The sequence below is a fragment of the Callospermophilus lateralis genome, chromosome X (assembly GCF_048772815.1).
Source record: "Callospermophilus lateralis isolate mCalLat2 chromosome X, mCalLat2.hap1, whole genome shotgun sequence".
Lineage (NCBI taxonomy): Eukaryota > Metazoa > Chordata > Mammalia > Rodentia > Sciuridae > Callospermophilus > Callospermophilus lateralis.
The window spans coordinates 78805180-78830061 of NC_135325.1; positions in this window are offsets into that span (position 1 = coordinate 78805180).

Below are 24882 nucleotides of genomic sequence, written 5' to 3' on the forward strand. Positions count from 1 at the left end.
GGATCCCCACCTAGCCTGACTGAGTCAGGGACACCTGGTGCAGTAGATATCTCCTGTTATTTGTAGATAAACAACTTAGCAGGGTAGGAATGTGCTTAGGAGTGCTCTGTGGGTTTTTCCAAGGACAAAGGTCATGTCCCTTCCTTAGACAGGCTTTACTCTGAGGTAGAGGCTGGTTTTTCATTCCCCCTTTGTCTGGAAACTTGGGAACCAATCATGGTTCCCTCAGTTGGGGGACTATTTGGGCAGGCTCTACATCTTGGTAAACAGTAATCCTCAGGGGACAGTCTTCAACTTCCCAGACTCACTCAAAATTGGCCTCCTAGATCCAACCTGACTCAATTTACCTGTCTACACTGTCTATCTATTTCTGGCTTCATTCCCCCAAAATTTTAGGAACTCTTTATTGCTGTAAGGAGAAGGGGCGACAGCTCATTCTGACTGTTTCAGAGCTGAAAGGGGGTGTTGAACATGAGAGGGCTCAATGACATGGGGGATGACGTGGGGGACATGAGTTCCCTTTTATTTTTTTTATATATATTTTTCATTTTTTATTATTAGTCATTCAAAACATTACAAAGCTCTTGACATATCATATTTCATACATTTGATTCAAGCAGATTATGAACTCCCATTTTTACCCCATATACATATTGCAGATTCACATCAGTACCACATCCACTTTTTTACATACTGCCATACTAGTGTCTGTTGTATTCTGCTGCCTTTCCTATCCTCTACTATCCCCCCTCCCATCCCCTCCCCTCTCCTCCCATCTTCTCTCTCTACCCCAACTACTGTAATTCATTTCTCTCTCTTGTTTTTTTTTCCCCTTTCCCCTCACTTCCTCTTATATGTAATTTTGTATAACAATGAGGGTCTCCTTCCTTTACCATGCAATTTCCCTTCTCTCTCTCTTTCCCTCTCCCCTCTAGACCCTGTTTAATGGTGATCTTCTTCTCATGCTCTTCCTCCCTATTCTGATCTTAGTTGCTCTCCTTATATCAAAGATGACATTTGGCATTTGTTTTTTAGGGATTGGCTAGCTTCCCTTAGCATAATCTGCTCTAGTGCCATCCATTTCCCTGCAAATTCCACGATTTTGTCATTTTTTAGTGCTGCGTAATACTCCATTGTGTATAAATGCCACATTTTTTTTATCCATTCATTTATGGAAGGGAATCTAGGTTGGTTCCACCGTCTAGCTATTGTGAATTGTGCTGCTATGAACATCAATGTAGCAGTATCCCTGTGGTATGATCTTTTAAGGTCTTCTGGGAATAGTCCGAGAAGGGCAATAGCTGGGTCAAATGGTGGTTCCATTCCCAGCTTTCCCAGGAATCTCCATACTGCTTTCCAAATTGGCCACACCAATTTGCAGTCCCACCAGCAATGTATAAGTGTACCCTTTTCCCCACATCCTCGCCAGCACTTATTATTGTTTGACTTCATAATGGCTGCCAATCTTACTGGAGTGAGATGGTATCTTAGGGTGGTTTTGATTTGCATTTCTCTGACTGCTAGAGATGGTGAGCATTTTTTCATGTACTTGTTGATTGATTGTATGTCCTCCTCTGAGAAGTGTCTGTTCAGGTCCTTGGCCCATTTGTTGATTGGGTTATTTGTTTTCTTATTGTTTAATTTTTTGAGTTCTTTGTATACTCTAGATATTAGGGCTCTATCTGAAGTGTGAGGAGTAAAAATTTGTTCCCATGATGTATGCTCCCTATTTACCTCTCTTATTGTTTCTCTTGCTGAGAAAAAACTTTTTAGTTTAAGTAAGTCCCATTTGTTGATTCTTGTTATTAACTCTTGTGCTATGGGTGTCCTATTAAGGAATTTGGAGCCCGACCCCACAGTATGTAGATCGGAGCCAACTTTTTCTTTTATTAGATGCAGAGTCTCTGATTTGATATCAAGCTCCATGATCCATTTTGAGTTAAATTTTGTGCATGGCGAGATAAGGGGATTCAGTTTTATTTTGTTGCATATGGATTTCCAGTTTTCACAGCACAATTTGTTGAAGATGCTATCTTTCCTCCATTGCATGCTTTTAGCCCCTTTATCAAATATAAGATAGTTGTAACTTTGTGGATTAGTCTCTGTGTCCTCTATTCTGTACCATTGGTCCACCCGCCTGCTTTGGTACCAGTATCATGCTGTTTTTGTTACTATTGCTCTGTAGTATAGTTTGAAATCTGGTATTGCTATGCCGCCTGGTTCACACTTCCTGCTTAGAGTTGCTTTTGCTATTCTGGGTCTTTTATTTTTCCATATGAATTTCATGATTGCTTTCTCTATTTCTACAAGAAATGCCATTGGGATTTTGATTGGCATTGCGTTAAACCTATAGAGAACTCTTGGTAATATCGCCATTTTGATGATGCTAGTTCTGCCTATCCATGAACAGGGCATATTTTTCCATCTTCTAAGATCTTCTTCTATTTCTCTCTTTAGGGTTCTGTAGTTTTCATTGTATAAATCTTTCACCTCTTTTGTTAGGTTGATTCCCAAGTATTTTTTTTTTTTTTGAGGATATTGTGAATGGGGTGTTTTTTCTCATTTCTGTTTCAGAAGTTTTGTCGCTGATATACAGAAATGCCTTTGATTTATGTGTGTTGATTTTATATCCTGTCAGTTTGCTGAATTCATTTATTAGTTCTAGTAGTTTCTTTGTAGACCCTTTTTGGGTCTTCTAGGTATAGAATCATGTCGTCCGCAAATAGTGATAATTTAAGTTTTTCTTTTCCTATTTTTATGCCTTTAATTTCTTTCGTCTGTCTAATTTCTCTGGCCAGTGTTTCAAGAACTATATTGAATAGAAGTGGTGATAGAGGGCATCCCTGTCTTGTTCCAGATTTTAGAGGGAATGCCTTCAATTTTTCTCCATTCAGAATGATACTACCCTGAGGCTTAGCATAGATAGCTTTTACAATGTTGAGGTAAGTTCCTGTTATCCCTAGTGAGTTCCCTTTTATAAGTCAGTTCCATTTGAAGTCTGATTGGGGAAAAACAGGTTGTCATCTGGGGATGGGTGCTTCTATGAGAGAAACAAAAACCATGAGTACTGAATAAATGTTGCAGCAGCTGGAACATGTCCCTGTATAGAAGTTCCCTCACCAGGCTTTAACATCCCCAGTTATTAGGACTCTAAACATAACATTTAACTTTTAGGGTTACAGATTTCCTTCCCCTTAAGATACAGTTTAATAATTTAATGTCATTTGATCTTGCAAAATTCTTTGACTAGTATGACCTCTGTGTCTAATAAAGAAACCTTTAATTCTGTTACTTAGGGCTGGATAATCATACTAGCAAATACCAAGCCTAACTGTGTAGGTTAGAAATAGCTGTAGGCCTTAAACTAAAAACTACTTTGGAAGTTCCTTTTGATAGTTATCAGGCATTCCTGCCTAAGAAACTCTTTTGTAGCCTACAGTTTACTTATTCTTGGAAGTTACATTTAACTATTATTATTATTTAAAATGCCCAGGATAACTGTGTTTTTGTTTTGACTGTCTTTGCTAGGTGTTTAAGATGAAGCAAGTCAAACTGACTTTTGTTTCTATCTATTGTTAACAGTCAGCTGAGTTTCCATGGGAGTCATTCCTGGGGGAACTTACAGCAGCTTCTCAGTTCTGCTAGTGCCATTTACGTTAGGATGGGTCCAGGTCTTGCTTGACCATGTGGTTTCCCTTGGAAGCATCAGGGATGTCTCCCTTCTCTGATGACCCTCCTCTTCATAGCAAATGCACAGATTGGCTTTCTGTTCTCCAGTGGTCTCATTAATCTCCCTGATCGGGAGGTTATATGGCCCAGAGTTGCAAACCTCTTTAGAGAAGTCCCCTGTTCCCTGGATTAAGACTGCCTCAGAGGGCAAGAGCCAAATATTGGTTTTCTTGGCCCTTTTAATTTAACTTTAATTTAAAAACTTAATCTTAAACATCCAGCAAATAAATTTCAACAGCCTTATATTAAGAGTACTGGGCATTAACATCTATCTCTCTATCCTGTAGGTGATAACTCATTATCTTAAATCAACCTAGGTTGTGTGTTCTTAAATCAGTACCTCTGCAAAATATTAATGGACAATTTTTAGACCATTTATAAGAAAACTATAAAATAAAATTAACAAGAGTAAAACTATATTTAGTTCATGTAATAGCTACCTTGAATTTTGGCAGAGTTATACATTATAATCCCCTTTCTCAGATCCTAGTAATCTTGATAAAAACCAACTTTTGGACACAGCTTTAAATGTACTAAAATCTGGCCTACTTCTTTCATAGTCATTCTCACATGTAATAAGATGGGACACAGACCCTTATCTCAGGTAAGGTGGGGTTCTTCATAAATCTTAAGTACTGTAGTTCTGAAGCTGATCTTTGCTTTTTAAACATCATTTTATAAAGCCTACATAAATTGTTGCTCAAGTTCACATGAATATTAGCTAACACAATATAATATCACATCTAAAACATGAATTAAAGAAAGGCTGAAAGCTTTTAATCTTATGTAGAAAAGTAGCAAAGTACTTTTATGTTTTACAATATCAACCTTTACACAGATTAGGCTCTCATTAACTTAAAAATACATTTAAGTTGTATCTCAGTGTAAAAAGTAACATAGAACTTTACATATCTTATTGATAACAAGTCCAGTTATAGAACACAAATGATATAAATAAATCTCCAACATGTTTTTCTTTTAAGCCTAAAATTACTATACAACTTTAAATGCCAGCTTGATATAATGCACTTTTAAAGCTTCTACCTTACAGACTTGTATACCTAAAAGATATGAACACATTAATAGCACCACAATTACATTGATGTTTTTATATTAACCAAATTTAGCTTTTAAAGAAATAACATAGCACAATTTTATAAAACAACAGTTCTTGTTTAACCAGCTGTTTAATTTCTTTAAGATTACTTGCTCAAAAGACTTACACATATAACCAATCTACAGAAACCTTCTTTACACTTACTTAAACCCTCTTATTTACTTAATCACATAGACTCTCTTATCCAGAAACACATTTTCCCTCTGTTAAATCCATACCTAGAACCTTCTAATTTCTCTTTTCCATCTGTTAACCTCTTTTTCTGTTCGCATTTTGAAACAATCCTTATAAATTTCTAAATTTATGCAGATTATTTCATAGACATCAACATTTTATTAGGTTTTTTTTTCACCTAGGAAAAACTTATAAGCTTAATTTTTAAGACATCTTTCATCTGTTTACCCAATTTAAATTGATCCATTTAAATCATGTGAATCAAATATATTTGGATTCATTTTTTTTTAATTTCATGAGGCTCTTCATATATCTGCCAATTGTCATATCATTGCATGATATATGGACATACAAACATACAGACATATAACACATAATGCAAGTGTGCACACATAACACAATAGTAAAGGCCTTGTAGCTTTTCTCAGGTGAAATCTCCATTGCAATGTTTAAAAAAACTCCAGTTGATCAAAAATAGAACTGATCAGAAAAACATTAACCTAGGTTTGTAGGATCAAAATCATGAGCTCAAAAAAATACATAATCTAAGAAAAAGCAAGAGTCCTAGAAAAAATGACCAGCCAGAAATTAGTAAATGTCATACAATTAACTTTTTGGTTTAGTCCAGTTTGAGTTCAGGTAAAAAGAAACTTTTACTCTTTTTTTTTCCTTTGGCCTCAGACCAGTCACCTACTGAGATCTCAGGCTTCTTCTATTTGCATTTCAACTTAAGTCCTGGCTGAGGTCTGGAAGGAGCAGGGAAAACTGGAATTCTGAGCAGAAACCTCATGCCTAAGGCATTTTAACCATAAGTCACAATTTTTCAGGTTTGGATGTTGAAAATTATGATACAAGTTTAAGATACAATTCACAAAATTTTATACATTTATATCTTCCTACACTAGAAAACTTGCTCACACAAAACTGAAAATAGGATCTTACTTGATAATATAAAAGCTACCATTAGAAGAAATTCCTTCAGGATCATTAAGCCATTTCCTTTGTTCTGAAGTTCCTAAAGTAGTATTAAGTTACATTAAATCACCTGAAAAAAATTCCAAAAGAGAACCACACACTACCATTTATATCCAAAATTAAGCTTTAAAAAATCCCAAGACTATTGCTATTCAATGTCATTTCAATAAGCCAGACCAATGTCCCATTCCAACACTTTCCTTTCCTAAATCCTACACACTGAGGAGAACAGATAACCATACCATAATTTACTATCCTTGCCCAAATTAATGCACTGGTACACCTAGTGAAATCTTCCCAGGCTACCCAGTTCAAAAATTGATGAAAAAATAAAACTAAATGATTGGGAGTTACTTGCCAACTTGGAAGTAGAGTTCTTTAATTTTCCATCCTAAGTATTTAAGTTCTCTGGCATGAATTATCTGAAATCATAAACTAAACAATTACCTAAACCCAACTTTTAACTGCAAGATTATGCAATGCTTCAAAAACTCATTCAGATACCAGATTGTTACAATAAAAAATTATCTTTTAGACACACATTCAGCCAAGATCATATCCAAAAAACAATCTATAATAAGCTTTAAAACAGACCAGATAAGAGAAAAATCTCCCCAGGTTTCTAACTCCCATTTAATTATGACTCCTATATCAGTGGCACCATAGATTTCCCCATGAGTGGACTAGATGGTCTCATATAGGGGCAACCAGAAGTGTAAAATCAAGGGTCTCGGTGTGGTGACTTTACTGCATTCAGTGTCCCCTTCTTTTTAAGTAGACAGAGATGGAGCAATCTTTACAGTGCAGGGAAGAAAGGAGGGAGGTTCCCTGAAGCAAAAGGGGCTTTGGCAGCTGCTGGGAGTCCCTCAGTCCCTCTTTTTACTCACAGGATTAGCTCCTTTGGTTAGGTCCGATTTCAGGCACGCTTGCATATCTCCTAACTTCAGTAGTCAGCTCTCAAAAAGTTAATTCTCCACTTGCAGTTGTTTCAAAAAATTTGTGACTGAAAGTTCGGTTCCTGTCCTCGAAGTCAATTAATGCCAATTTAACAATGAAGACAGAATTTTGAGAAAAAGAAAAAGCGAGATATCAAAGTTCTTAGATCCCTAGCAAGCATTTCCCTCTGCAGTGGGTGCACTCAAGCCAGCCAACTACGGGAAGAAAAGAAAATGTTGCTTCCCTAATCCAATTTAATAAAGGGGAGTAAAGTTTATCAAAGTTCTTTAAAACACAGCTAAAATGGTATAAACTTTGAGAACAGAAAAGCTTGCAGTTCTATTGACTTTTGGTCCCTTACAGGAGAAGCATACTAGGGATATTCTTAGGCCAAAATTTAGCTAAAGTTACCTCCACACACCTAAGGCAGATCGGAACTTGGGACTCTGCATCTGTCCAAAGTAAAACAATGCCATCACACTTAACAGAGACATAGACAAAAACACCAAAAAGACACACAAAGACACAGATTCTCTTTTCAGATTGTCAAAAAAAATGGAAGTGGTGTGCTGGCTCCAAGCCAACTGGGCCTTCCCCTCAGACAAACAGATTGGGGGAGTATCCCCCTCAGTTTGGGTCTGATGACCCCAGATTGGGAGATTAGTTCTCTTCCAGGGTGTTGGGGTGGAGGTGGAGAGGACAATAGAAACAAACACACATAACACAAAATTCACAGTGCGGCCACAGAATTCGCAGTGCATCGTCGATTGCTACCCAGAAACTAAAGGCTCAGGCGGACCGTGGATCCGTCAACTACAAAATACTTTACCAAATACTTCACAAAATACTTTACTAAAGGCAATCCACCCAGAACCCAGAAAGGGGCTGGGGATGTCTCCCACAAACCCCATTGGCTGCCCTTCGGTGCGTCCACTTGGACCTTATGCGACCACACAACACAGAACCAGAACCTGCAGGCAACCAGAGAACAGAAAACTACAGATCGGCAATGCCTTTACTTACCGGACAGGTTTTCATCACCTCTAGATCGGGGTATCTGGGTAGGTTTATTAGGGGGATCCCCGACGAGCCCCTATCTGTTATGCTCAAATTCAGGACCCCCAAAAAACCACCAGAGATCAAGATCGATGTAACAGCAAAGAGGTGTTTATTGCGAGCTAGCATGGTCCTCCGTGCGCACACACAGCAACTGGTGATGCTGAGAGGCCAATTATTTTTTTTTTAATTAATAAGTTTTGTATTTACTTTGCTGTATTTGCAAGTTGATATGTGTTTATATATGCATATATGTATATATTTGTCTATATGTGTATTATATATATATATATATATATATAATTTTTTCTTTCTTTATTTGTTCTAAATAGTTACATATGACAGTTGAATGCATTTTGACAAATCATACCTTAACAGAGTATAACTTCTCATTCTTCTGGTTGTATATGATGTAGAATCACACTGGTTATGTAGTCATATATGCACTTTGGGTAATAATACTTGATTCATTGTACTATTGTTCCTCCCCCATCCCCTCTTCCCCCTTGTTGTAAATTAGCATTCACATATCAGAGAAAGCATTCAGCCTTTGGTTTTTTTTTTTTTTTTTTTTTTTTTTTTTTTTTTTTTAGATTGGCTTATTTGGCTTAGCATGATATTCTCCAGCTCCATCTATTTACTGGCAAATGCCATAATTTTATTCTTCCTTAAGGCTAAGTAATTATCCACTGTGTATATATACCATGTTTTCTTTATCCATTTATCTAATGAAGGCCACCTAGGTAGGTTTCACAGTTTAGCTATTGTGAGTTCAGATGCTATAAACACTGAACTGGCTTTGTCAGTGTAGTATGTGAATTTTATACCCTTGGGTATAAACCAACAAGGGGGATAGCTGAGTCAAATGGTGGTTTCATTCCAAATTTTCTGAGGAATCTCCATACTGCTTTCCAGAGTGGTTTAAAAAATCTGCAGTCCCAACAGCAATGTATGAGTGTACTTTCCCCCTACATCCTTTCCAATATTTATTGTTACTTGTATTTTTTATAATTGTCATTCTGACTTGAGTTAGGTGAAATCTCAGCGTGGCTTAAATTTGTATTTCTCTAATTGCTAGAGAATGTTGAACATTTTTTTATATACATTTTGACCACTGATATTTCTTCTTTTGTAAAGTGTCTGTTCAGTTCCTTAGCTCATTTATTGATAGGATTATTTGGTTTTTTGGTGTGAAGTTGTTATTTCTTTATTTTTTAGTTTTTCATATGTCCTGGATATTAATGCTCTGAGTTGCATATGGTAAAGATTTTGTCTCCTTTGGTAGGCTCTCTATTCACATTATTGATTGATTCTTTTGCTAAAAAGAAGCTTTTTAGGGGACTGGTACTGTGTCTCAGTGGTAGAGTGCTTGCCTAGCATGTTTTAGGCACTGGGTTTGATCCTCCAGATCACATAAAAATAAAGAAATAAAATAAAGGTATGGTATCCATCTACAACTAAAACAATATTTACAAAAACAGAAGCTTTTTAGTTTAATTCCACCCCATTTATTGGTTCTTGATTTTACTTCTTGTGCTTTAGGAATCTTATTAATGAAGTAAGTTTCTAAGCAGACATGGTGAATATTTGGGCCTACTTTTTCTTCTGTTAGGGGCAGAGTCTCTGTTTAGTGCCTAAGTCTATAATCCACTTTGAGCTGAGTTTCATGCAGGGTGAGAGATAAAGGTTTAATTTCATTTTGCTACATATGTATTTCCTGTTTTTCCAGCACCACTTGTTGAAGAGGGTATACTTTGTACAATAAATGTTTTTGTGTCTTTGTCTAGTATGAAATAACTATATTTATGTGGGTTTGTTTCTGTGCATTGCAAAGCCATGGTAATAAAAATGGCATGGTATTGGCACCAAAACATAAGCTTAGACCAATTGTTCAGAATATTCTTTTTCTTTATATTAACCTTTTGCTTTTTTATTATAAAGAGTATTATTTGCTGTCATATTTGTTCTTTTTTGGTGTTTTTTTAAAATTTTTATTTTGATTGCTTTGTTTCACTTTCTGTCCCTTCTCCCTGTAAGTCACATTTCTATGTTATCTTTCTCTCTTTATATGTCTTAATTTTATTCCTTTTCTTCTCTTCCTTCTTTTCATGTGCAAAATCTCTTCTGCTCTATGTCTTCTTACCTATTGAACATTCATACTTTCCTGTGGCCTTTCTACACTATACTCTTTTCTCTTCATGCACTATATTTTAGCATATTATAAATTTGCCTAGTTTAGTCCTTCAGGAAATAAAAGAAGTCAAATCAGACAAACATACAATATCACAGCAAATCCCCAAGAATGAATCAAAACAACAGTTCTGCAGTGACAGATTGAGCCTAAAGAGCTAATAAAAGCAAGGGCACTTTCAATTGGAAATTGAGTTCTGGCATGACTTTGGCTGAAATACAGGGTACCAACATAGAACAGTTTGGGTTCAGACAGAATGTGGTAAATCTTGAATCAGCTCTTCCAGAATTAGAAGGGGCTAGCATAAAGGATGATGAATAACACATACTTTTCCCAAGCAATTAACTGAGGATATCAAAAGAAGTGGTGTGATAGAGTTGGGCAGGCAAGAAGGTGGTAAAATGTGAATACAGATTTCCCTAACGTGATTGATCTGTTTGAGTCAGAACTGGGAACAAACTGCTTGCTATCAAAAACCCCAGAGCAAAATGACTGTTTTAATCATCTCAGCAAGAAAAATGTAAACTAAATTTAGTGAATTGCTGGATATTAATTGATGCCCAGTGTCTCCAAATCTCCCAATGTTTTCTGTTTTGTCATAATTGCATATAATTTGAGGTATTTTGTCAATTGATTGGTCCTCTCTTAATTGCTTTGTCTTCTTTCAATCTTCATTTGCTTCCCTTCTCTTTGATCATTCACACTCACTTCATTTTAATTTCTTTCTCCCTTCCAACCCTCATGCTTTTTCTTTATTTGTCCTTTTCTCTTTTTTGCTTGATTTTATTTTTGTTATTATCCTTCTCCCTATAAACTTTAGTGAAATATCATTAACCCTTAATTACCTCAGCCTATTCTAAAACAATTCTTATACATGCTTGTCTTTAAAATTTGCATAGCACTTGTTGATATATAGTGTGCTCTAAAATTATTATTGTTACTGGCTGTTACTCTTTTAATTTAATGCAGTAGTTTAATTTAAAATTAACACTTAGGTTACTCTGATTGTAAGCATTGAAGATAAAATACATTCCAAATCTAAAGCTTATATTTTAGTGAAAACTACTCATTAGTGGTCCCTCACATAATATTCCATGAGGAAGAAATTAAAAACAATGAAAATAAACAGAGGGAGGTATTACACCAAATGAAAAATTAGTCAAAGGAGAATCCTAGACAGTTAAATACCAAATATAAACAAGAATGTCTGGAAATACAAATCATGTGTCAATAATAATACTGAATGTTAATGACCTAAACCCACCAATCAAAAGACATAGACTGGCAGATTGGATTAAATAAGAATAAAAAGACTCAACAATATGCTGCCTTCAAGAAACTCTTCTTATAGGAAAGGACATCCAAAGACTGAAGTTGAAACATTAGAAAACAACATACCACTCACATGGACTGTGGAAACAAGCAGGGGTTTCCATCCTCATATCAAATAGAATAGACTTCAAGCCAAAGTTAATACAAAGGAATGAAAAAGGACATTTCATACTGCTCAAGGGAAACATACATCAAGAAAACATAACAATTATAAATTTATATGCTCCAAACAATGGAGCATCTATGTTCATCAAACAAACTCTTGTAAAGATCAAGAGTCAAATATACCACAACACAATAATTCTGGGTAACTTTAAGACACCTTTTTCATCACTGTATACATCTTCCAAATAAAAGCTGAACAAACTATAAAACACAATAAAATAATCAATAACTTAGACTTAACTGATATATGTAGAATATTTCATCCATAAATGAGCAAATACACTTTATTCTCAGCAGACATGGATCTTTCTCTAAAATAGACCTTATATTATGCCACAAAGCAACTCTTAGCACATATAAAAAAGTAAAGATAATACATTTCATTCTATTAGATCATAATGGAATGAAACTACAAACCAATGATAAAATTTTAAAACAAAACTACTCCAACACTTAGAGACTAATAATATGCTACTTAATTAACAATGGATTGCAAAAGACATCAAGAAGTGATTTAAAAGTTTGTAGAGGGAAATGAGAACACTGATACAACATATCAAAATCTATGGGACACTATGATGACAGTACAAAGAGGAAAGTTCATTGTGTGGAGTTCATTCCTTAAAAGAAGAAAAAGTCAACAAATAAATGAACTAACATTACATCTCAAAGCTCTAAAAAGTGAAGAACAAATCAACACCAAAAGCAGTAAAAGACAGGAAATAAATTAAAAATCAAAACAATGTAATTGAACAAAAAAAATTGAAAAACAAAAATTTGGTTCTTTGAAAAAATTAAGTAAAATTGATAAACCTTTAGCCATGCTAATGAATAGAAAGAGAAAGAGAACTCAAATTAATAACATGCATGATGAAAATGGAAATATCATGATAGACTCCACAAAAATACTGAAGATTATTATAATTTGCTTTGAAAATTTGTACTCCAATAAAATAAAAAATACCAAAGGCATTGAAAAATTTCTTGAGTCACATGATTTTCCAAAAACTGAATCAGGATGATACACAGAATTTAATATCAATTTCAAATAATGAAATAGAATATCCCATCAGAAGCCTACCAACAAAGAAAAGCCCAAGAATTGATGGATATACAGCTGAATTTTACAAAACCTTTAAAGAAGAACTAATATCAATACTCCACAAATTATTTTATGAAATAGAAAAACAGGGAACACTTTCAAACACATTCTATGAGGCCAATATCACCCTGATTCCAAAATCATTCAAAGACACATTTAAAAAAAAAAAAGAAAATTTCAGACCAATATCTCTAATGAACATAGATGCAAAAAAAATCTGAGTAAAATTCTAGAAAAACAAACACAAAAAATATCAAAAAGATATTGCACCACTATCAAATGGTGTTCATCCTAGAGATGCAAGGTTGGGTCAACACACAGAAATCAATAAATGCAATTCACCACATCAATACACTTAAAAATAACAATCATATGATCATCTCAATAGATACAGAAAAAGAATTCAACAAAATACTACACCCTAGTGTTCAAAACACTAGGAAAAAAATAGGGAAAACAGGTACTTATCTAAACATTTTAAAAGCTATCTATGCTATGTCCCAGGCCAATATCATTCTAAAAGGAGAAATATTTAAGGCATTCCCTCCAAGAACTGGAACAAGACAGGGATGCCCTGTTTTACCACTTCTACTTAACATTGTTCTTGAAACACTAACCAAAGCAAATAGACAGATGAAAGAAATTAAAGGAATACCAATAGAAAAAGAAGAACTCACATTAGTACTATTTGCCAACAATATGATTCTATACATAGAGGACACAAGAAATTCCACCAGTAAACTTCTAGAACTACTGAATGAGTTTGGCAAGTCAGCAGGATATAAAATTAACGTCCATAAATCAAAGATTTTTCTGTATATCAGTGACAAACCCTCTGAAAGAGAAATGAGGAAAACTACCCCATTTATAAAAACCTAAAAAATAAAATATTTGGTAATGAACTTAATAAAATAAATGAAAGACCTGTACAGTGAAATCTACAGAATGCTAAAGAAAGGAAATGAAAAAGACTTTAGAAGATGGAAAGATGTACATTGTTCTTGGAAAGGCAGAATTAATATTGTCAAAATGACGATACTACTAAAATTACTATACAGATATAATGAAATTCCAATCAAAACCCCAATGACATTCCTCAAATAAATAGAAAAAGCAGTCATAAAATTTATCTGGAAAAATACAAGACCAAGAATAGCTAAAGCAATCCTTAGCAATAAGAGTGAAGCAGGTGGCACTATTATACCAGACCATAAACAAAACTACAGAGGTATAGTAACAAAAAAGTATGGTAGTGTCACCAAATAGACTTATAGACAAGTGGTACAGAATAAAAGACACAGAGACAAAACCCATATAAATACAGTTATTTCATATTAGACAAATGTGCCAAAAATATATATTGGAGCAACAATAGCCTCTTCAACTAATGGTGCTGGGAAAACTGAAAATCCATATGCAATAAAATGAAACTAATCCCTGTCTCTCACCATGCACAAAATTCAACTCAAAGTGGATCACGAACTAAGGAATTAAACCATATTCCATACACCTAATATAAGAAAAAGTAGGTCTAAATCTCCATCATGTTGGATTAGGCCTCAACTTCCTTAAGCAAATTATTACCACACACACATCAGATAGAGCACTAATCTCTAGGATATACAAAGAAGTCAAAATTATATTAGCACCAAAAGAACAAATAACCCAATCCATAAATGGGACAAGAAAATGAACAGATTCTTCTCAGAAGATGATATACAATGAATCAACAAATATATGAAAAAATGTTCAACATCTCTAGCAATTATAGAAATGCAAATTAAAACTACTCTTAGATTTCATGTCACTCTAGTCAGAATGGCAGCTATTAAGAATACAAAAAATAAGTGTTGGTGAGGATGTGGAGAAAAGGACACATTTTTTCATTGCTGGTGGGACTACAAATTTGTGCAACCAATTTGGAAGAAATTATGGAAATTCCTCAGAAAACTGGGAATGGAATGATCATTTGACCCAGATATCCCACTCCTAGGTTTATACCCAAAGTACTTAAAAACAGCATTACTACAGGGACATAGCCACATCAATCTTTGTAGGCGAACAATTCACAATAGGAATTATGGATCCAATCTAGATATCTAGATATCCTTCAGTAGATGAATGGATAAACAAACTGTGATATAATATATATATATATATATATATATATATATATATATATATATATATATATATACACACACACACACACACACACACACAATGGAATAATACTCAGCATTAAAAGAGAATAAAATCATGGCATTTCAGGTAAATAGATGGAGTTGGAGAATATAGTACTAAGTAAAGTAAGCCAATCGCCCCCAAAACAAATGCAGAATGTTTTCTCTGATATAAGGATACTGACTCATAATGGGGACACTGGGGAGAGGATGGGAGGAATAGACGAACTTTAGATAGGGCAAAAAGGGGGAAGATAAGTGAGGGGCAGGGGATAGAAAAGATGGCAGAATGAAACAGACTTCTTTACCCGAAATACATGTATGAAAACACGAATGGTGAGACTCTACTTTGTGTTCAACCAGAGACATGAAAAATAGTGCTCTATTTGTGTAATATGAATTGAATTGCATTTTTCTGTCACACATAAAAATTAAGATAAATAAAATAAAGGAATTTTTAAAAAGAGGAAAAAGACTATATCTCGATAGTTGTAAATAAACCAGGTTATCAGCAAATATAAAAACAAACAAACAACAAGATAATTCCAAAAATATAAATAAATACATAAATAAATAACCCCTCTGACAAATGAACTCACAAGGATTAATGTAGAAGAAATTCCAAAGAACTTAAAATGGAGATAGGTAAAAATATCAATAAACGAAAATAACATCAAAGAACTCAGCTAAGAGAAAAACGCTGAAAGAAAAGAACATTTTGAAAAAGACACAGCAATTCTGAAAAACAATAAATCTTTAAATCAGGGAAGAAAATATTCAATATATCAAATTTTTAAAATTCCTCTGAAGGTAAAAAAAAAAAATTAGATGCTGCATAAGACGTTCTGGCCACAAAGTCAGGGTTCATGAACTTGAAAACAGAATCAACAGTAAAAATAAAAAGAGATAATTATCAGAATATTCAGAAAATGTGTGTAACCTAAGGAGATGAAACATAAGAATCATTGGAATCAAAGAAGATTCTGAGATAAAAGATATGTGCATATAAAAGTGCATATTATTTCAGTGAAATAGTATCAGAAAGTATTCTGAATCTTGAGAATGTATTTAATATATGGTTATAGAAGGCATTTAATAAACAAATAGACAAGATGATAAAAGAACCTTTCACATATTATAATTTAAATACCTAACACAGAGAACAAAGATAGAATTTTATAAGTCTCAAGAAAAAAATGTCAGTTCACTTTTTGAGGCAAAACAATAAGAATAACCAATGGTTTCTGAGCACAAATACTAAAATTCTAGGAGGTCTTAAAACAATGTACAAAAACTATGAAAGTAAACAACAAAACAATGAACAAAATTGATAGTCAGTAAGTTATCATTTAGAATTAAAGATGAAATTAAAAATCTAAGATAAAACAAATTTATGACTCCTAAGATATATATATATATATATATATATATATATATATACATACATATATATATATACATACATACACACACACGCAAAGAAATCCTATACAGAATAAATTAAATAACAAACTTTAGCAACACTGAATGGATGAATATTATTAGACTACCAATTAAAAAATGAGAATTAAAACTGAAATAAACAATAAAATAGAAGTAAAATGGCAGGTAACAATAAACATTGTTTTCTAAAATAATGCTGAATATAAGTGGTTTCAACTCTCTAATTAAAAGACAAAGTAGAAAAATGGATTAAAAAGAAAGTTCCTAGTATATATGTTGTTTGTAAAATACTAATTTTATAGGCAAAGACATTCACAGGCTGTATGTGAAAGCATAGAAAAAGATATTCAATGAAAAAAGAGGAATAAATGTATTCCTATATAGGAAAGAAGACTTGAAAACTGATCAGAAGAGAAAAAGAAGGTCACTTCATATTGGTAAAGGGAGACATATGGCAATAAGATAAAATGATAGTATTTATACACCAAATACCAGTCCACTTAATTACATAAGTCAAATATAAAGACTTACATACACCCCATTACAATACTAGGTGATTTCAACACAGCTAGATCACCAATAGATAAGGCATGCATATATGAAATCAGCACAGATTCTTCAGACCTAAAAAGTATTATAAATCAATGGACCTAACAAACATCCATAGATCATTTTACCCAACAAAAACCAAATTCACATTCTTCTCAGCTATTCATGTAATTTTCTCCACAGCAGATCATATTTTAGGAATCAAAGCAAGTCTCAGTAATAAAAATAGAAATGATGTTACTTTTGCAACATATCAGACCATTTGGGAATAAAATTACAATTCAAAAGCAAGAAAAACCATAGGAATTACATAAAACCATGGAGAATAAATAGTATACTATTGAACAATGAATGAATAATTTAGGATATTTAAAAATAATTAACAAAAACATGATAGACTCAAATTACAATGGAGATATAACATTCTAGATTCTCTGGGACACAATGAAGGCAATTATAAGATGTAAGTTAATAACTATGAGTGCCTGCATTAAAAAAAAAAATACAAAGTCTCCAAATAAACACCCTACTCATTCAATTCAGGATTCTAGAAAAACAAGAACAAACTACTTTCAAGTTAAGTAGAAAGAAGAAAAATAATACCCAAAATTATTGGAGAAAATAATAAAATACTCTAAAGTATAGTAAATCAATAACTTGGTTCATTGAAAAGAAAACTAATACTAATAAACACTTAGTCTAAATAACCAAAAGAAAAATAGAGAAGACTCAAACCAACAAAACTACAGATGAAAAAGAGACACCACCACAGACATCTCTGAAATATAGAAAATCATCAGTGACAAATTTGAAACCTTATATACCATTAAATGGGAAATACAGAATAGTGATATTTCTAAACACATGAACTACCAAAACAGAACCAGGAAGATATAGAAAATGTATACAAATAAAAGACAATGCAATTAAAGCAGTAATAATCAGCCATCTAACAAAGAAAAGTTAAGGACCATATAGATTCATATCTGAATTTTACCACACCTTTATTGAAGAACTAATGCTCAAAAATTATTCCACTAAATTGAAAGAGAGGGAACACTCCAAAATAATTATATGAAGACAGATAATAGCATATCATGTAAAGAAAACTATAGACTAACATGCCTGATGAATATAGAAAACTCTCAATAAAATATTAATAATTCATTTTCAAGAACACATTAAGAAGATTATATGTCATAATCATGACACTTTCATTCCATGCAAGCATGTTTCAACACATGCAAAACAACATATGTAATTCATAACATGCATGGAATTAAGGACAAAAATTTTATATTGATCTCATAAAATACCCGTATTAAAAGTTTACTCAGCCAAAAATGTGAATAGAGGTTGAAAATCATAAGCTAGACTATTCCTCAAGAGAAAGAAGAATTTTTAAACATGAGAATGCTTAATATATATAAATGCAATTAAATTGCTTGCACACATTATAGCAACAGTATTAATCTGAAATATATATCTTCCTGGAAAATTTTTGTTAATTTTTTACTATTTCTCAGATCTTATATCCTTGGTGAAACTCTTTCTCTGGAAATTTACTGTGGACCCAACATTCAACATTCAAACATGTTATTCCTTTCACTGTGCTGCTTTTCTATGCAGCATTCATATCAATATTTTTCATTATTATTATTATTATAATTATTATTATTTATAACACTGTCATATGTTTATTTGGCTAAAATAACTCTTCGATACCATATTGAAATTGCATTGAAAGCTGACACTCTTTCATATCCATTTTCTATCACTGAAATCTAGAACATTACCTAATGAATACTTATTTTATTTATGTCAAGTTGTGCTCAATTGAATTGTATGAAAAATAATTTCTTATCTTTGATATGAAGTTTTTTCTGCATCTATAATTAAACAGTATGATCAAAATGGTCATTCAGGGCTGGGGGTTTTGCTCAGTGGTAGAGCAATTGCCTAGCACGTGTGAAGTTGAATCCTCAGCATCACCCCAAAAATTTAATTAAAGCAATTATTATGTCCATCTACAACTAAAAATGTTTTTTTAAAAAATTTCTATAGAAAAACTGGTATTCAGCAATTGATCACCTCCTCAAGTTACCTTAACAATGAGGTCATGCATATTTGACAAATTTTTGGTTCTAAAGGAAAAAAAATAATAGCATGGATGGTGAAAGAAGACCCTCATTACTATACAAAATACAGGTATGAAGATGTAAATTTGGTGTCAACATACCTTATATATAATCAGAAATATGATAAATCATGATATAATGGTATATTAAGAATTGTAATGCAAAATAAATAAATAAATGGTACCCCCCCCCAAAAAGGAAAGAAAAAATATAGGTGCACCATGGAATTGTTTATTTCTTGTATTCAAAGAAAATCATTTACTCTTTGTCTTTCCTAATTATTTTAGTCACTGTTTCATGACTGTGACCAAAAGACCTGACAAAAACATTATAGAAGAAGAAAAATGTATAATAGCTCATAGATTCAGAGGTATAAGTGCAATGATTAATGGTTGACTCCTTAGCTCTGGGCACTAGAGAACATCCTGGCAAAAGGGCATGGCAGGGGAAAGCAGCTCAGGACATGGCAACAAGGAAGTAGAGAGAATGCTCTGCTCATCAGGAACAAAATATAAACCCCTAAGGCATACCCTTAGTGACCTACCTCCTCCAACCACACCCTATCTGCCTACAGTTACCACCAAGTTAAACTGTATCAGTTGATTAATCCACTATTTAGGTTATAATTCTCATATTCTTTTCACCTCTGAAAATTCTTGCATTGTCTCACACATAAGCTTTTGGGGTACACTTCATATCTAACCTATAATATCAAGATTTATATGTAGAAGACTTGTATAATTAAGAGGGACAATAGTTTCTGTTATTTTTCTCTGGGTTCATTTTGCTTGCAGCAGTTGGATAATTCAACTAAAAACCTGCCTATGAGAATTGCAAATATTAACATTAGCTTTATAAATGAAATTGTTAAATTGACAAATAATTATATTTCTGAATTTGCTTATTTCCATACTCAGTTACTTCTAAACTTATCTTTTCAATTATTTGAATAAAGAAAAATGCTTGGTTCAATTTTACATTAATAATTAATCTTATCAAAGAAGGGAGACTAAGTTTTGCACTCTTGGGTATGTTCAGAGTGGAAATATAAAAGTGTTTTCATAGACTTGTGGCTTTAATGCATATCATTCCAATGGAAATAAAAGGCTGAATTTAGACAATTATAATATCTGGTAGACAATGGTATGTATCCAGAAAACAGAACTAATTAATATACAATATAATTTTCTTTCCCTAGCTAATAATTTACTCTAGATCAAGTCTACTTATTTGTGGGCTACTAAACAAGATTACAGGCAATTGCCAATTGCTGCTAAACTCATCATTGGATTCTACCCTACCTAAAAGGTAAAAGGTCATTATTTTAGTCCTCTGTATAAGCAGAGATAGGAGTGGTAACAACTCTTAAACTTCAAACCTTTGATCTTTATTGATGGGCCAACGAGAAAGTTGATTAAGTTTCACCTATCTCTCAGGTTAACAATCTCCACCCCTTAATGCCTACCTGCTGCTCTACTTGTAGAAATTTAGTTTTTCCATATACATTTTTATATTACATACATAAAATATATATTGCATTATATATTTAAATTTACATTATATATTTATTCATTTTTATTTATGGATTTTATTATAACTTAATATATATATATATTTTCTTGCTAGAATAATATCATTTGATTTTGGTGAGTTAACATGAACTAAATTGCATAGAAATTTATGTGGGGTAATTTTTTTTTTCTTTTTTGGTCCTCTTGTTATTGTTTTGAATATTCAATCTAGTCTTCAGCATATGTAGGTAACTATTTCAGTGAGGAAATATTTCTTCACTGACTATATTGGCATTTTGAGAAATTGCTATTTTGCTCTGAATTAGAAGAACTGGAAAATGCAACATCATCCATTGCCTACTTTCTACCATAACCAAGTACTAGATGAGATTCTTTTTTATCTGTGTGGTGGTAAATAAAACATAGTCCCCAACCTCAAGGAGCATATAATTAGTGATTTTTCATAAACAATAGTTGTCTTTCACAGATCTTAGTGAAAATAGCCCTAGAATGTATCCATGAATACATATTCTAAAGGCATTTCTAAAATGACAAAACTTCTTTTAAACAAATAAGATAGTCATATAATTGACTAATTTATTGAAAAAATATTTATGGGTATATTAATTATTATTAGAAATATATTTTGACTAACAAATAACATATTGGAAGTATTCTATGAATTAAAGTCCTGAAGTCACACGTATAAACATGCTAAATATTTTGAAATATTGAAAGTTTTTCTCATCAGGTGACTAATATATATAAACAAACTTGGATTCTATTTTATGGTTTTTGTTTTTGTAGTACTGGAGATTGAACTGAGGACCTTGAACATTCAAGACAAGCACTCTATCCCTGAGGTGTTTCTTACCCCCATTTTTTGCTTGATTTTGTATTCTTTTAGAACAGTCTTACGTTAACAGAAAAAATAATCATAAAATACAGACTGTTTCCATATATGTCCCTCTTTTCCCCAAGGTTTTCTCAGTTATTTACATATTAGTGTAGTACATTTTCTATAATTGATGAACAAATATTGGTGCATTATTAACTAAAGTACATATCTTAACAGTAAAGATCACTCTTAATGACGTGTTCACCATTATAGCTTCATCATTTTATATCTATTTTTAAGCTGTGCTATGGTGTGGTTTATGTGTCAATAAAAACTAAGTTTGTAGTCTGGTGGTACATGTCTGTAGTCAAAGTTACCTGAAGGCTTAAGCAAGAGGATTGAAAGTTCAAGGACAACATGAGCAACTTATTTATACAGCATCTCAAAGTTTACAAAAGAAGAGGGGAGTGGAGGCTGTAGCTCAGTGGCAGAGTGCAGGAGGCACTGGCAAAAGGGCATGGCAGGGGAAAGCAGCTCAATTCCATAGTCACTATCACAAAAACAAACAAAAAACAATAGAAACAACTATTCTTGGTATATGATGAGAAATGGGAATAAATGTCACTTGAAGATTGACTAATTCATATCAATAATCAGTAAGTGAAGCAAGAGGCATTCAGTATAAAGGAGCCTTCAGCAATTAAGCAAGAATATATTAATTGTGAGCACTCTGAGTGAAGCTGTAAATTAATGACAGAATTTAAAAATGAATTACCAAAGAAATCTCATTGACAAATGCTCAGCATGGGATTTATGCTGAATATACATAAATTAAAAGTTGCAAAAATTGATTTTTATGAAGTAAGAATGATACCTACTCTCAGATTCTATCATGTATTCCTCTCTTTTGCAAGTGCCCAATGTCCTTCAGTCATTAGATCCTTACCAGAAGCTGATCACCATGTCCTTGAATCTCCAGAAATGTGACACCTAGCCTTTGGTACTTTGTTATGCAGTACAGTTATACTATGGGAGTGATTTATATAGAAAGTCATTTGAGTATAAAACAATTGTATGTAAATTTCTTTGCAAATTGCAACCAAAGAATATTTTCTTTGATTCATAATATTATGAGTCAAATCTCCCTGTTCATTTGTTGTTAATAAGACTTTAAATATAAAATATCTACAGACAACAACAACAAAAAAAATACTTATATATTCAATCATACTTTTAAAATGCTAACTTCTCTAATTGAATTGTTATTCCATGTGTCAAATAATGTACCAGATAAAATTTTTAAAAATTATGTTCTGTTTCTTCAATTTATGGGTAATATTGGCAAAGTATCACTGTAATTAAAATTGATAAATGCCAGAATGAAGATCATATTTTCTTTCCTTACAATTTATATTAAATAAAATGTCCAAATTGATAAGGTGTCTTTTTTCTATTATAAGTTAAATAAATGAAATTTGCCTTTGTAAAAGAGCTAGACTATAAAAATTCAGTAAAATCTGTCCTTTTTGTTTTACTCAGTTTTCAATGGCATAATTATAACACGTCTCAGCTTTGCTGAAAATATTGTATAACACATTATGCTAAGTGAAGTTTGCCAATCCCCCCAAAAAAATGCCAACAGTTTTCTATGATATAAGGGGAGTGACTCAAAGTGGGGTAGGGAGGGAGAGCATGGAAGATTATTTCTAGATAGGGAAGAGGGGTTGGAGGGAAGGGGAGGGGGAAGGAGATTAGCAAGGATGGTGGAATGTGATGATCATCATTATACAAAATACATGTATGAAGATTTGAATTTGTTGTCAACATACCTCATATACAAACAGAGATATGAAAAATTGTGGCATATATGTGTATTAAGAATTGTAATGCAAAAAAAGAGTATATGTATAATGCAAAAAAAGAGTATATGTATAATGCCATAATTTGGTGTGAACATACTTTATATAAAGAGTTATGAAAAATTGTGCTTTATATGGGTAATAATGAGTGTAATGCACTCCACTATTGTCATGTATTTAAAAATAAATAAATAATGAGGAAATAAGCAGATTCCACTTATGCTTAGTAGAACTCTAAAACTCAATGAGTGTAAGTTGAGCACAAATCACAATGATATATTGAGTACAAATTTATATATTTCTAAAATAACAGCAGTGACTACATTAAAAAGTAAAACTTGACCTCTGAGTAATAATATCATGGATGAAAATTGCATTAATGTGAAATTAGTGCCTCATATCGATTTTTGTTAAAATATAGGTCTTGCTATAAGTCATTTATTTTTATACTAAATGTACAAATATAGATACACTGAAGTATTTACCACATTCATTCTCAAATACCAGTGAAGGACATGTTTTAATAAGGATTTCTATCATAACTACATAAAAACTCTCTGGCTACACATTCTGGGAAAAAAACTGTTGACTTGTAAGAGAAAATTTTTGGCAGGTGGGCACATTGGTTTTTGCTCCATTTGAGATTTTAATCAGTGCTGGCACTGTCACTCATACTGTCATCATCAGTAATCTCGATTATGTTGACAGGAAGGTACACAGCAGGGATGAAGTAAGGAAAACTTCCAAACACAAGAGGAATTTGTATCACAGGAAAAGTGACTGTGTCAGTCACTGCATTCCCAGTTAACGCTATAGTTCTTGTGGTTATTGATGTTCTGTTTACATTGACACATATCTACAGAGTTGTGCCCATTTTTTTTTTCTGACATGCAAGCTGTTATGGAGTTAGTACAGTCAACAGAAAGGAAGCAATATTTGTTCACAGAGACTGATGTGTAGCAGGCCCTCAAGAATCCCAGTATTTGTGAAAGCAGAATGAAAAGTGTGACTGGAGAATTGAGCACCAGTTGTGTTAGTCAGCTTTCCAACAACTTAGAAGAGAAAATGTTTTATTTTGAGCTCATGGTTTCAGGGGTCTCTCTCCATGGTCAGCTGATTCCATTGCTCCAGATCTGATGTTAGTCAAAACATCACAGCCAAAAAGCATGTTGGAGGAAAGCTTCTAATCTCATGTCATCCAGGAAGCAGAGAGAAACAGAAGATGCCAGAGACAGATATAATTAAATGTCACACTGTCCAGAGATCTACTTTCTCCAGCTGTGCCCACTTGCCTAAAGTTACCATCCAGTAGTACATTAAGGTATCAGTGGATTAATCCACTGAGGTGATAGCTTTCATCATCCAATATTTTTCTAAGAGCCATATCTTTGAACCTTGCTTGTTGTGGACCATGCTTTGAAAACATGAAGTGTTCTTGAGGTCAAATAAATATCCAAACCATAACACTGGTAGAAAGGCTGATATATGCACCCAAAGCATTTCAGTGGATTTGTTAATACTTTTATGTAAAAAATCTGGTTTTGCTTCTTAATCTCATAAAATGAATCCACACATTTCAACTCT